Below are 15022 nucleotides of genomic sequence, written 5' to 3' on the forward strand. Positions count from 1 at the left end.
AAACGACCACGTTGCCTTACAGTCAAACGACTCGCAACTATGATAGTGAAAAGACTCGCAACCCCCAATTGTCAGCTCTGTGACAAAACACAACACTACACAGCCGGCCGGCCCGTCTACTACTGATCCGCCGCCGGTAAGCTAAGCCTCTTCTTACATCACAATTTCACCTGATCACAAATATTTACATCGCTTGCCAATGAATCATAATATTTTCTCTAATAATCGACTTTCAAATAGAGTGTTTTAGCATTACTAGATAAATAAATAGAGAGTTTCCGAAGGAATGCATATTCTTTATTAGAATAGTGAATAAATAAAAGCATTATTATAACGAACTTATTTTCCAAGTTTTACATATGAAATTTGTTTAGAGTTTCTATATACTGAAGACGTACTTTATTTAACTTAAGTGCTGACTTTCAATAATTCCAGTTAGTTTTTCGTGTTTGTTAGCATTATCTGAGTTATTCAATATCAAGTCTAAACTTTATTGTTTATGGAGATATTTATAAGCATGAGCTCATAGATATCTCCATAAAATCCGTTACTGATGAGTAAATGCAAGACCTAAGTCAAGACTTACCTGGTCTTGGTCTAGCAGTTAATAAGTAGTCTTGGTTTTAGGTTACTTTGTACATACATATATCGAAGAGTAATAACTTTTCGTCCGTGCCTGTATAAAACTACTGAGTGATATATTTCCGTCATTTTCTACGTAAAAAGCGTCTCTTTGTAAAAAAATAGTTGTTTGACTGAAATGACAAAACCGGGAACACCTTTTTTCTTAAATTAATCACAATTTTTTCTAGAAAAACATATGATAAAATAGTTCCTGTTGAACCTTTGGTACAAAAAAATTCAAATTGATTTCAGTCTTATAAATATCTAGTCGACATGTTTAATTTTTGTCAATGATAACGTGTATTGACTATTTCTATTCCAAATATCTTGAGAACCATTATTCGTTTCTCATAAAAGAGGCTAAAATTGACAAAATATCAAGAGACAACTTTTAATTAGCATTAAACGGTCTACACAATTTTGCTAATTAGTAAACAAGTCAATGGCGCACATGTTTTTTTAGAAAAATAGTCAAGTGATAACCCATATGTATGTCCCTGATCAATATCGTCGACATTTTTTTAGCCATTAAAATATGTCGCACTTAACTTTTACTATAAGTTTGTATTATTGTTTGTTTTACTGAACAACAGTGAATATATTAATAAACAACATCTGCTTATTTAATATTGGGTGGTATTAATAAAAATAAGTATTTACTTATAAGTACTTACTTATAAGTATCATCATTAGCATTAAGTAAATACTGAAATATATATTAAAAAATAGACACTGATAGTTAGAAGTATTTACTGATTATTCTTAAGTATTTTCTTATTTACTCGAAATTTGATTAAAAGTAAAACATACAAGAAACGCACGTCAACATTTTTTAAACCAGTTTATACTTGAGATGTATACAAACCTCAAAATATTTACTTTTCTACATTTATTTATCGACGACCATCATGTCGCTCGTTTCGTCCGAGTAAAGTTCAAGTAGAGTTCAAAAAGTAAAGTTTCGTCCGAGTAGAGTTCAAAAAGTAAAGAGTCGGATGTAACATTTGTGGCCCAATATGTGAGGGATAACCCTATTATTTTAAATAAAGGGAAAACTCCGGCAATAAATAAAAAAAACAAGGCGTCTTAGACACGCTTAAACAACATTATGAGAGTAAGCTATCATGTCTTATTACAAAATGTTGTAATCTAACTATGAAAGCATTGTAGATAATTTTGGAAAACCAACAAACTCCAAAAAATTATTAAAAAAAATTAATTACCTGAAGGCGGTAGTAAAAAAAAACTGATGCCAACATAACTGGGAATAAAAAGAAAAAGCTAAGTGCAGCAGAACAACTCATGTACACGGCACTACAGGGGGATCAAGAGGAGTGCAATCCTGTTCTTTTCAAAATACCTGGTAAAATAATTATATTTTTATTACTTATAAAGTAGTGTAATATTTCGTTTCAGGACATGTTGCAGTCGGAATCCCTTCTGATGAATAAAAAGAAAAACAATCCGATTAAGTGGCAGGTCCGTCAGTCGCTTCAACTTCAACATTGCCACCACCGTTACCTGCACGTCCAAAGCGACAAAAAATTATAGAACAATACGAAACGGAGGAAACACGTACGTTAAGCACCACGGAACTACAAAGATTGGTGCTTTTGAAGCAACTGCATGTTCTAAATCTCAAAAAGGCAAAACTGGAGAAAGAATTAAATAAAGATCATGTTCTAAGAGAAGGAGAGAAAACGTATACTATGTTGTAATAATTAGATATATGTATTTTCAATTTAATAAAAATTATGTTAGTTATTTTGATTGGCGTAAATAATTGTGGCTTAGCGGTTGCGTATGACTTGACCTTCCCTTTGAAGTTCAAGTCGTCCAACAGGTGCTTCATCTTCGATGTTGTCATCGTCTAAAGGCAAGCCTTCTTCAATTTCAAAAACTTACAAAATATATATATATATATATATATATATATATATATATATATATATATATATATATATATATATATATATATATATATATATATATATATATATATATATATATATATAGCAGAAAGTAGTCTCGACTGACTAGTGAGAAAGAAAATCTGGGATTTAGTGGGGTTGCAGTCGGAAGGGTTTGACAAAGAATTAATACACTTTGTTAATTGTCAAGCTTTCGGAATTTATTTTTTCCTTCCTCAGGACACTAAAATGGAAATACAAGTTAGACAATTGCTGTTATAAAAGTTAAGAATAAGACTTACTTAACGTGGTACAAGAAAATACCTTCATAAAAACTACATTAAACATGGTTTGTGTTGATAACTCCACCGTGAAAGCATCGCTGACCAGTCAACCACAAGGACTCTTATAAGGCGGTTAAGCCGCCAAATATAAGTTAGAACATTAGAATAATTAAGAGATGTTAGAAATTTTTAAATTAAAGAATTTTTTGCGTCTCAATCCGAAGCGTGGAGGCGCAAAACAATTGACAGGCGACAACCGCGACATCCAAACGTCAAAAGTCAATTGTCAGAAGTCAAGTTAGTAAAAGTGATCTATGGATGTCGAACAAGGCTGTGGCATGTCCATCATTGTATTCATGTAAAAAACCAATGGTGTGGGTGGTCATGTAGAAAAGTGGAGTGATCAAGGCACAACACTAAAAAAACACTAAAAAACATTAATAAAACACCCTTACTCGTGCAACGAGAGCAAAAAACAATTAGGTGGTAAAAATACAATTACATTTACAATTCAGAAAATGTCACCAAATATCTGCAACCAGAAAAACACCGAGCGCAATCAGAAAAAGAATTTTCTTATAAGCAATTGAATAAACATTAGGATGTGCTAAAAATTCTGAAAAAAGACAAGAGGTGCAATGCAAACACTTAGAAAAGGCCAAATGTGAAGAAGGTAATGAGGAAAATATGACAATAATGTTCATATTAATCAATGTGAAAACTGTCACAAAAATTCATTAAATTGTACAAATTTTACCTTCACAATTTTTATTAAATTCACAGGAATTTCATGAAAACAAACCTTTCATAGTATTGGCAATACTTCCAAAATTACAAAATTACATAAGGTGTAAAAAACTACAGAAACACACTCCGCAAAGAGGGGGGGAACAAACAAGATCAGCAAATTAAGACAGTCTAGTGACAAGGCAAAGACAATGTGCGGCTTGGACAATCCAAGAAAAGGCAATGCACCAAACTGACAGTGCACTCCACGCAAATTGCTTATTATCATTAAAAAACATTTAATCAAAGGTAAAACCACCGTTGGTTCTGAAGGAACCAAGGGAGGGTAAAAAAAGAGACAAAAAACAAGTGCACACAGGCACCTGTTATGGTAGTATGCACTGGAAACGTATTAGTGCATATACCTTGAAACAGTCCGAGAGGGACTGGGAAGGGGCGATTAGCAAATTACATAGCATCTATAAAAGATATGGTCAAAATTCCGTTGCGTACATAAACAACGAAATGAGACAAAAAATCTCCGGGTGGAAACCACCGTGAGCGGGTCCCATATAACATTCCGTTTATTAAGAGGTATGTTGACGACCTTATATTGTCGGTTCCTATGGACATGACTGATCACATTCTAGACGTTTTTAACGATCTTAGTGACAGTCTTAAATTCACTATTGAAAGGGAGGTTGATAATTCAATTCCTTTCCTCGACATGAGGCTTATTAGGAGACCTGACAATAAAATAGTCACGAAATGGTATAGAAAACCTACCAGTAGTGGTAGATACATTAACTACCATTCAGACCACCCTACACGAATGAAACTGGGTCTCGTCGGTGCTCTTGGTGAGAGGGTCTCTCGTCTCTCACACAATTCTTACAGGGGTGCCTGCTTGAGTGACCTCAGGTCCATTCTTGTGAAAAATTCATATCCCCCCTCTATAATTAATAAAATTTTATATAATAAAAATCAGATTTTAAATCATAGGTCGACCACCATACCCGCTCTGGATCAAGAGTTAAGTACCCCTCCTCGCGAAGAGGTTAACATTTTTTTAGTTGTCTTCCATTCATAAAGACTTGACTCCTAAATTGATTCAAGTGTTCAAGGGTGAAAACATCAAGTTTGCGCAACGCCTCACTGGCCAGCTGAAGACCCTGTATACAAGAATAAAAACACCATTAGAAAAAACCCAAAAAATTAATGTTGTATACAGACTCAGATGCTCGGACTGTGATTCGTTCTATGTTGGCCAAACTTCTAGGTCCCTCAAGGGTAGAATTACTTCCCACAAAAGTGATTGTAGGAGGTCCATTAGGTCATGCTCGCTGGCTGAACATGTTATTGATGAGGATCATAGAGTGGCCTATGACGATTGTGAGATCTTGTATGTGGAGAAGAATACTTTCAAGAGGAAGTTTTTGGAGATGGTGGCTATAAATGAATGTCCGCGTACTTTAAACCGAATGACAGACATAGATGATTTGAGTTCAATTTATTCTTACATATTAAAATTAAATAACAACAATAATATAATAAGCTCAGATTCAACCTTATAGCCTCCACTTTCACTGCTTTTCCCTACATTTTATCCTAACTACTTAACAATTAATTTAAATTCTAACTAAATGATCCCATTGTGCACACACTTCATTGTATGCATAAGAATCTTCTTCAGTATATGTTAATTTTTCATTGTTTGATATATCAATGTTAATACCTTTAAAATTGCTAATATGTTCTTAATACTCTGACAATTTTATTGATGTAATATTTTTCCGCTTTTGCGATTTTTCCCTATGTTTTTTTATCTCTTATGTTCTCCACATTTAGGATCTGACCCTTGCGTCTTTGGTTCTTGTCATGCTTATCGGGAAACTTTCCCATAAATTGTTTTTTTGGGAGCTTTGCACCATCAGTGCTCATGCTCCTCTTAAATTGTTTAGAAACCCTCAGCCTATCGCAGGATTTGAGGTACTGTGCGTGGTGCGTGCACCCACAGTTTGGCATTGCAATAGCTAGCCTTGTCTCTTGGTTGGTTCGCTGTTCCCCTCACACTATCACTTGCCTTACTAATTGTCTTGGGGTTTTTGGTTAACCACTAAAAACCTTTAAGTCAAAGAAAATTCGAATTATTAGAATTTTTACACTAACAGTGTGTCGACTTTCGAGCACTCATACAATTCTCACCCATCGCGTGGTGATGAGTTGTTGTGTAGGTGGTGGGTGGGACGGTGGTTTCCACCCGGAGATTTTTTGTCTCATTTCGTTGTTTATGTACGCAACGGAATTTTGACCATATCTTTTATAGATGCTATGTAATTTGCTAATCGCCCCTTCCCAGTCCCTCTCGGACTGTTTCAAGGTATATGCACTAATACGTTTCCAGTGCATACTACCATAACAGGTGCCTGTGTGCACTTGTTTTTTGTCTCTTTTACCCTCCCTTGGTTCCTTCAGAACCAACGGTGGTTTTACCTTTGATTAAATGTTTTTTAATGATAATAAGCAATTTGCGTGGAGTGCACTGTCAGTTTGGTGCATTGCCTTTTCTTGGATTGTCCAAGCCGCACATTGTCTTTGCCTTGTCACTAGACTGTCTTAATTTGCTGATCTTGTTTGTTCCCCCCCTTTTTGCGGAGTGTGTTTCTGTAGTTTTTTACACCTTATGTAATTTTGTAATTTTGGAAGTATTGCCAATACTATGAAAAGGTTTGTTTTCATGAAATTCCTGTGAATTTAATAAAAAATTGTGAAGGTAAAATTTGTACAATTTAATGAATTTTTGTGACAGTTTTTCACATTGATTAATATGAACATTATTGTCATATTTTCCTCATTACCTTCTTCACATTTGGCCTTTTCTAAGTGTTTGCATTGCACCTCTTGTCCTTTTTCAGAATTTTTAGCACATCCTAATGTTTATTCAATTGCTTATAAGAAAATTCTTTTTCTGATTGCGCTCGGTGTATTTCTGGTTGCAGATATTTGGTGACATTTTCTGAATTGTAAATGTAATTGTATTTTTACCACCTAATTGTTTTTTGCTCTCGTTGCACGAGTAAGGGTGTTTTATTAATGTTTTTTAGTGTTTTTTTAGTGTTGTGCCTTGATCACTCCACTTTTCTACATGACCACCCACACCATTGGTTTTTTACATGAATACAATGATGGACATGCCACAGCCTTGTTCGACATCCATAGATCACTTTTACTAACTTGACTTCTGACAATTGACTTTTGACGTTTGGATGTCGCGGTTGTCGCCTGTCAATTGTTTTGCGCCTCCACGCTTCGGATTGAGACGCAAAAAATTCTTTAATTTAAAAATTTCTAACATCTCTTAATTATTCTAATGTTCTAACTTATATTTGGCGGCTTAACCGCCTTATAAGAGTCCTTGTGGTTGACTGGTCAGCGATGCTTTCACGGTGGAGTTATCAACACAAACCATGTTTAATGTAGTTTTTATGAAGGTATTTTCTGTACCACGTTAAGTAAGTCTTATTCTTAACTTTTATAACAGCAATTGTCTAACTTGTATTTCCATTTTGTGTCCTGAGGAAGGAATAAATAAATTCCGAAAGCTTGACAATTAACAAAGTGTATTAATTCTTTGTCAAACCCTTCCGACTGCAACCCCACTAAATCCCAGATTTTCTATATATATATATATATATATATATATATATATATATATATATATATATATATATATATATATATTTTAATATTTGCCAGTGTACTACGGAAAACAAAAGACCCACCTGGATCAGCAATATATCTTAAAAATATTTTCATTTTGGTGATATGGTCTATGGCACCGCCTCTGGTTTCAAACAATTTCACATAATCTTGATCACGAGGATCTTTTCGTCTGTTTTTATAAACTTTGGCAGCCCGTTGCACGACATTAGCACACAAACATTGTATAAACAAATAGGAATACACCTTCAGCAAGCACTATCAGCGTACTAAGAAACAGACTTAAAAATGTATAAGAACATACTTAATTTAATAAGTATAATCTATCGTTTATTAATATAGACTTAAGTAGCAACTGGTTAGCATAAGTACAAACTTATACTCTATCAGTACATACTTTAAGTATCAGTTTGTACTTAAACTTTATTAATATACTTTTCAGTATTAACTTATGAAACCGTAAGTATTAAGTATCTACTGTGTGTGATTTTTATTAATATCACTCATTAAGTCAATATTTACATTTCTTTCTTAAAATTTTATTAGCGTCTTATTTTTCATGCAATATTGTGTTTTAAAGTGTTTTTTACTTGAAATCTGGGATTAGAAATATTAATGAAGATATATCAAAATTTTGGAGAATTTTAACTGAAATACTGAAACAATTAATTTTGGCAAATATTACTATACGCGCTATTTGATTTATGTCTGGTACCCTACAAGGATAGCTTATAGAATTACTAGTCAGCCAATGACTAATGGGAAATCTTAATCTAACTTAATCTTCTACAGTATTATTATTTATTTCACGGATCATCCACTGATGTCTCTTTAATTACATTTTAATACATTAGGCACTTTATTCGCCTAGACTAGTATTTTCTACATGGTCGATTTGCTAAAGATCTACACAGTGGCGGTTCCTGGAAAATTTTTAAAGTGTTTTATTTTAACAATGAAAACTTACATATTTTTTAGAAAATAAACTTACATATTTGAAATAAATTAGGTCTATCTTGCGTTCTTTTGCCATTAAAATAAAAATGTGTTATACAGGGTGGGGTCTCCACATGATGCGCGCGTAAGCTTAAAGGAAAACGACAGTTTGTATTGAAATAAAATTTTATGGACATAATATGTAGCTTAATTTAGAACATTTTTAAAACATATACGTAGTGCTACATGATGTCCCCAAAATAGTTACACATTAAAGTTTTATTTTTTTGTAATAGAATACCCTATATAATATGTATTTATTGATTTTCGGATTCTAGGAGAAAAATAAAGGTCAGTTTCATTAGAGAGGCCTATGACTAACATGTATGGTATTTGACATATTTAACATTATCTAAAAATGAACACATTTTAAATTTCAATAGAACCTACCTAAATTGGAATTTAATACATAAAAATAAACATTGTGCTTTAAATCAAATTAAAACTTGGCACAAAAAGTTATACAGTGCGAATTAAAATTAATTTTGAATATTGGTCACTCTTCTAAGCAAGTTTTTCTTTTATTTTAAATAGAACTCCCAGTATATTATTCCGATATTGAATGGAGAATTCAAGTCTCTTCAAAATATTAGTAAGAGTATCTACAAACCCTCAAAGATATATTTTCCTAGATATTTTCATTTTTATGATTTAGTGTCAGTAGATCTTTATTATTTCGTAAAATCTAGTTGGATGTGATATGCCTGATGTTACTTTAACATAGCTGTCAAACATAGATAAAGGAAATACATTTAGATGGGAATGCTCGGCTTCGGCGCTGCTATAGCGGTTGCTAAGAACAACTGCAAACAGGAACAGAAAATTTTTTCTCTTGTCAAAGTCACAATCTTTAAAAATAATAAAGTCTTTCAAAATTTAAACCCCCCGTATTGAAAAAATACCGAAAAATGTTTAAAGCGTCCATTTTTAAAGTGATTATTGATATCTTGTAAGTTTAATTTAAATTTTATTTACTCATACCCTGATAATTGTGAAAAAGTGCCATTGAAGAAACTTCAGTTTTGTGTGAACTGTGAACTGCAAAAACCATCGTGGTATAACGTCGGTTTCCAATGTTCCATAGGTATTTTATACATCCTTATATAAAATAAAGTTTTTTATATGCAACACACTGTGTTTTATTTATAAAATTAAAAGAAAATAACAATAAATTTGAATAAATAATATATTTTGCGACATAATTCCGGAAAAGCCGAAGCGCTCCGACATTATAAAAAGCTTTGGGTCGCGACCGTTGCAAGGATGGCGCCAAATAGTATTTACATTGTCCTTATAGGCACTTTCCAATCTAAACTTATTTCATTTAACTATGCTGTCAAATTAGTTCACATTTAACAACTAGTTATCATTTTGTGTCAGTTAAAACGAAATAAATTCTTAAAAGAAGTTTGTCGAAAATTGATATGATATGGTCTATTAATTGGTGAATGCAGGTGTGGACTCACTAAAATGGCTTAAATGATTTTGAATTTTCTAGTTTTCTTTTTGATGGCGATATATTAAAGACAACATGAAAGAAAGGATTGTGGCTGCTTTTCGAAGTATAACTTCACATATTCCTCTTAATGTGAAAGAATCTTTTGAAAAGAGAATCATTTTATGCAGTGAACAAGAAAGGAAGCATTTTGAACAATTTATTTAAACGTGTTTCTTTTTGTTACCGTAATACTCTACAACATTAACTTTTGGTAAATCAACGAGAGGCATATCACAGCCACCTAGATATTATCAAATAACAATGATCTACTGACACTAAATCATAAAAATTAAAAAATCTAGGAAAATCTTTATCTAAGGGAAAACCAACATTAATAGCATTTTAAAGAGATATTAATTATCCATTGAATACTGGAATAATATACAGGATGTTCTATTTAAAATAAAATTACTTTTAAATGTTACTAATGTTTAATATCAGTAGAACTGTAGAACTCTATATATTTTACAAAATACAAACTGTCGTTCTATTTTTTTTCGTTCAATTATTTGGAGCATCCGCTTCATATGAGAGGCGCCACTGTATATTTTATTTTTTAAATTTGCAATTAAACGCTTTACAGTTCAAGAATTAACACATTAATAGGAATTCTGAATATTAAAGTAATTTTCAAATGATCTTAATAACTCACTAATTGCTCTAAGTGCTGGGTCTATTAAAATCCTGTCATTGAGATATTACGAGAATTTAATAGGGTATTAGAGAACGGAAGCTTTATTTGAACGTGATTGTTGACAACTCCTGAACAGGTGCTTATCCTACTTGGAAGCCATAGAAAATCGATCGGTAAAGGATTTCCTCTTTGTAAATTTTTCCAGCTTTACTTTATTGTAGTTTGTACTTATGTCTATACTTAGTTAATAAGGAGTGTCTTTAAAAAGTTCAATGATTTGACTTTAGAAACACGTCGTTCTAAGGTCGTATTGAAAGTGCCACAGATTCGTATTACATACCGTATGATCGAAACTAAAACGGCGTCATCATACAATTTTACTTATAAAATAGCAGCGATCTTGATTTCTAATCCAACTCTGTTGCTTTTTTTGTTCGATCGAATGATTCACTAATGTTGCGAATTGAAAAAAACAGAAAAATTTGAAAAAAAGAAACTAATGAAAAATAAATATGCCAGGGCACTCAAACGACTTACCCTTTTTTCCTCAGTCTTTGGATGCACGTAACTTATGAGAAAATAACACAAATAAAAAAGATCAGTGTTGGATTTCTGCACTAGAATTTGCATCTCTACACACCGGCCGAATGTGTTCCTCTCGAGGTTGTACGCGCACTTATATTGCACAATCTGAGTACGAGAATTTTGAAAAGAAGTTGAATTTAATTTAACGATTTATGAGCTCATTCCTAACCAAAAAATTAACAATCGACTATTGTAAAGAGATATAAACAAAAAATAAACTATTTATTTTTGCACATCATTTATATTGTACTAATAATTAATAAGTATTGTAATCCCAAACCCAATTAAAGAAAACTAAAAAAAAAATAATGAGATGCGTGAACAACTATATTACATGATAAATTGGATACCTTTATTACCATAAACACATATTTTGAACTTTTTCCTGGGTATTTTTCTAAATGGTAATGTCATAGAAAAATCAATTTTTTAACGGTTTAACTGTAGAAACATATTTTTCTTAACATTTATAGGAAGTATTGTATAGTCGTAATGAATTAAATTATACTACACTATTAATTGAAAATCACAACGAGATAAATTATGTAAATCTAGAGTAATGTAATTTTAACAACTAATAACGTTACTACAATATGCAATACCTTTACACAACATAAATTATCAGACGCTACAATAATGATAAAACATTAAAAACTAACAAAGTTAATAAAATATGTGTATTTCTAAAAACACATATTTTATTAACTTTTTCAAGAGCATTTTTCTAAATGTTAATGTCATAGAAAAATATATTTTTAACGGTTTAACATTAGAAACATATTCTTATAAACATTTATGAAGATCGTATAGTCGTACTACATTAAATTATACTACACTATTAAAAGGGAATCACAACGAGATAAGTTATGTAAAGCTAGTGTAATGCAATATTAATAATTAATAGCGTTTCTAAAATATGTGTTACTTCATACAACAAAAATTATAGAAAGCTAAAGTAATGCAACATTAATTAAGTTGCAAAGTTAATAAAATATGTATAATTATTAACTTTCTCATGAGCATTTTTCTAAATGTTAATGTCATAGAAAAATCAATTTTTAACGGTTTAACATAAGAAACACATTTTTATAAACATTTATTGGAATTGTATAGTCGTACTACATTAAATTATACTACAACAAACTAAATGATCATCACAACGAGATAAGTTATGCAAAGCTAGTGTAATGCAATATTAGCAATTAATAACGTTGCTAAAATATGTGTTACTTCACACAATATAACTTATGAAAAGCTAAAGTAATGCAACATTAATTAAGTTGCAAAGGTAATAAAATATGTATTTATTAACTTTCTGATGAGCATTTTTCTAAATGTTAACGTTATAGAAAAATTAATTTTTAACGGTTTAACATTAGAAACATATTTTTAATAACATTTATTGGAATTGTATAGTCTTACTACATTAAATTATACTACAACACTAAATGATCATCACAACGAGATAAGTTATGCAAAGCTACTGTAATGCAATATTAGCAATTAATAACGTTGCTAAAATGTGTTACTTCACACAATATAACTTATGAAAAGCTAAAGTAATGCAACATTAATTAAGTTGCAAAGTTAATAAAATATGTATTTATTAACTTTTTCATGAGCATTTTTCTAAATGTTAATGTCATAAAAAAATCTATATTTAACGGTTTAACATTAGAAACATATTCTTATAAACATTTATCAAGATCGAATAGTCGTACTACATTAAATTATACTACACTATTAAAAGGGTATCACAACGACATAAGTTATGTAAAGCTAGTGTAATGCAATATTAATAATTAATAGCGTTTCTAAAATATGTGTTACTTCATACAACAAAAATTATAGAAAGCTAAAGTAATGCAACATTAATTAAGTTGCAAAGTTAATAAAATATGTATAATTATTAACTTTCTCATGAGCATTTTTCTAAATGTTAATGTCATAGAAAAATCAATTTTAACGGTTTAACATAAGAAACACATTTTTATAAACATTTATTGGAATTGTATAGTCGTACTACATTAAATTATACTACAACAAACTAAATGATCATCACAACGAGATAAGTTATGCAAAGCTAGTGTAATGCAATATTAGCAATTAATAACGTTGCTAAAATATGTGTTACTTCACACAATATAACTTATGAAAAGCTAAAGTAATGCAACATTAATTAAGTAGCAAAGTTAACAAAATATGTATTTATTAACTTTCTCATGAGCATTTTTCTAAATGTTAACGTTATAGAAAAATTAATTTTTAACGGTTTAACATAAGAAACATATTTTTAATAACATTTATTGCAATTGTATAGTCTTACTACATTAAATTATACTACAACACTAAATGATCATCACAACGAGATAAGTTATGCAAAGCCACTGTAATGCAATATTAGTAATTAATAACGTTGCTAAAATGTGTTACTTCACACAATATAACTTATGAAAAGCTAAAGTAATGCAACATTAATTAAGTTGCAAAGTTAATAAAATATGTATTTATTAACTTTTTCATGAGCATTTTTCTACATGTTAATGTCATAGAAAAATCTATTTTTAGCGGTTTAACGTTAGAAACATATTCTTATAAACATTTATGAAGATCGTATAGTCGTACTACATTAAATTATACTACACTATTAAAAGGGAATCACAACGAGATAAGTTATGTAAAGCTAGTGTAATGCAATATTAATAATTAATAGCGTTTCTAAAATATGTGTTACTTCATACAACAAAAATTATAGAAAGCTAATGTAATGCAACATTAATTAAGTAGCAAAGTTAATAAAATATGTATTTATTAACTTTCTCATGAGCATTTTTCTAAATGTTAACGTTATAGAAAAATTAATTTTTAACGGTTTAACATTAGAAACATATTTTTAATAACATTTATTGGAATTGTATAGTCTTACTACATTAAATTATACTACTGTAACGTTTTAATAAAACGATACTATTGGCAACCCAACATACACCCTACCGAATTAGTTCTGACTAATTTCGGACACTCTGTGGATCGTACTTGCCCTTGTCGGCGCAGAACTAGAGCATCTTTTTGACCATCGGAAGTCTCCATTTTTGATTCAGATTTCGTGGCGTAAACATCGACATACTTATCTGAAGTCATCCGAAAAAGTTTAAACTTTTTAATTCTATTAACTTTTGGAATGTAGTCCTAGTGGTTCCTGGCATTTGGGGAAGGAATCAATTTTAAGTTTTCATGGGTATTTTTGTGGTAAGTTTGATATTCATCACATTTTTACTCTTTTGGTTCAACATTATCTTTTTACAGATTTTCTAAACGTGGTTTTGGTTGTCCTCTCATGAATTAATTTTTGAGTAAACCCTCAGCATTGTGAGGTAAGTTCTAAAATATCTAAAATGCATTTTGTGCATAAGTTGTGTCGTTTCCAGGGTTTTACCGCCCAGTTACATGGCGAGTTATATGTCGTGATTGGTGGTTTGAGGTACGAGAGCCTGTATCTATGATCCGTGTTTGATTTCCACATGGCTGGTGGTATTGTAAGGGGCTGTTCGAGGCTGTGGTAGATTGTCGATGAGCTCCCACACCTAGCGTCCACACACCATCCAGAAGGACGAGCCAAAGCCTGGAATTGCACCGGATAATCAGGCCAGATTTCATATTTTTTTATTAACTCATTTCAAATCTATTTACTTACTGTTGACGAATTACGTAATTAATTATGTAATTATTAGATATCATTTTTGAATTTTATTATTAAAATATAATTTTCTTAATTTTAAATATACAAATTTTTATATATTTTAATATCTTGTCAAGTATTTTGTGATGGTGTCACTTGACATATTTATTTAATTAACTTTTGATTGATTTACGGAATTATGTGCGCATACAAGGTTCATGAACTGCGTTAGTTCGAGGTACTTATTTAACTTTATTTTGCGTAATTTAATATTAATATGTCAATGATTTTTAATCAACAGAACAAGTGATACTATTTTTTTTATGTCATACATTTAAATTTTGATTACTTATTATTATTAAGTAT

At 30.9% G+C, this 15022-nt stretch overlaps 1 long non-coding RNA gene across 1 annotated transcript; it reads left to right on the plus strand.

Moving 5' to 3' along the window:
• The first annotated feature begins 1709 nt into the window (after positions 1-1709).
• Positions 1710-2072, plus strand: LOC115887005. Its single transcript, XR_004050987.1, has 3 exons — positions 1710-1738; positions 1795-1987; positions 2041-2072. It is a non-coding gene; the product is annotated as an uncharacterized LOC115887005 (long non-coding RNA).
• Positions 2073-15022: the final 12950 nt, after the last annotated feature.

This window comes from Sitophilus oryzae, unplaced genomic scaffold (genome assembly GCF_002938485.1).
Source record: "Sitophilus oryzae breed Bouriz unplaced genomic scaffold, Soryzae_2.0 scaffold_551_pilon_pilon, whole genome shotgun sequence".
Classification (NCBI taxonomy): Eukaryota; Metazoa; Arthropoda; class Insecta; order Coleoptera; family Curculionidae; genus Sitophilus; species Sitophilus oryzae.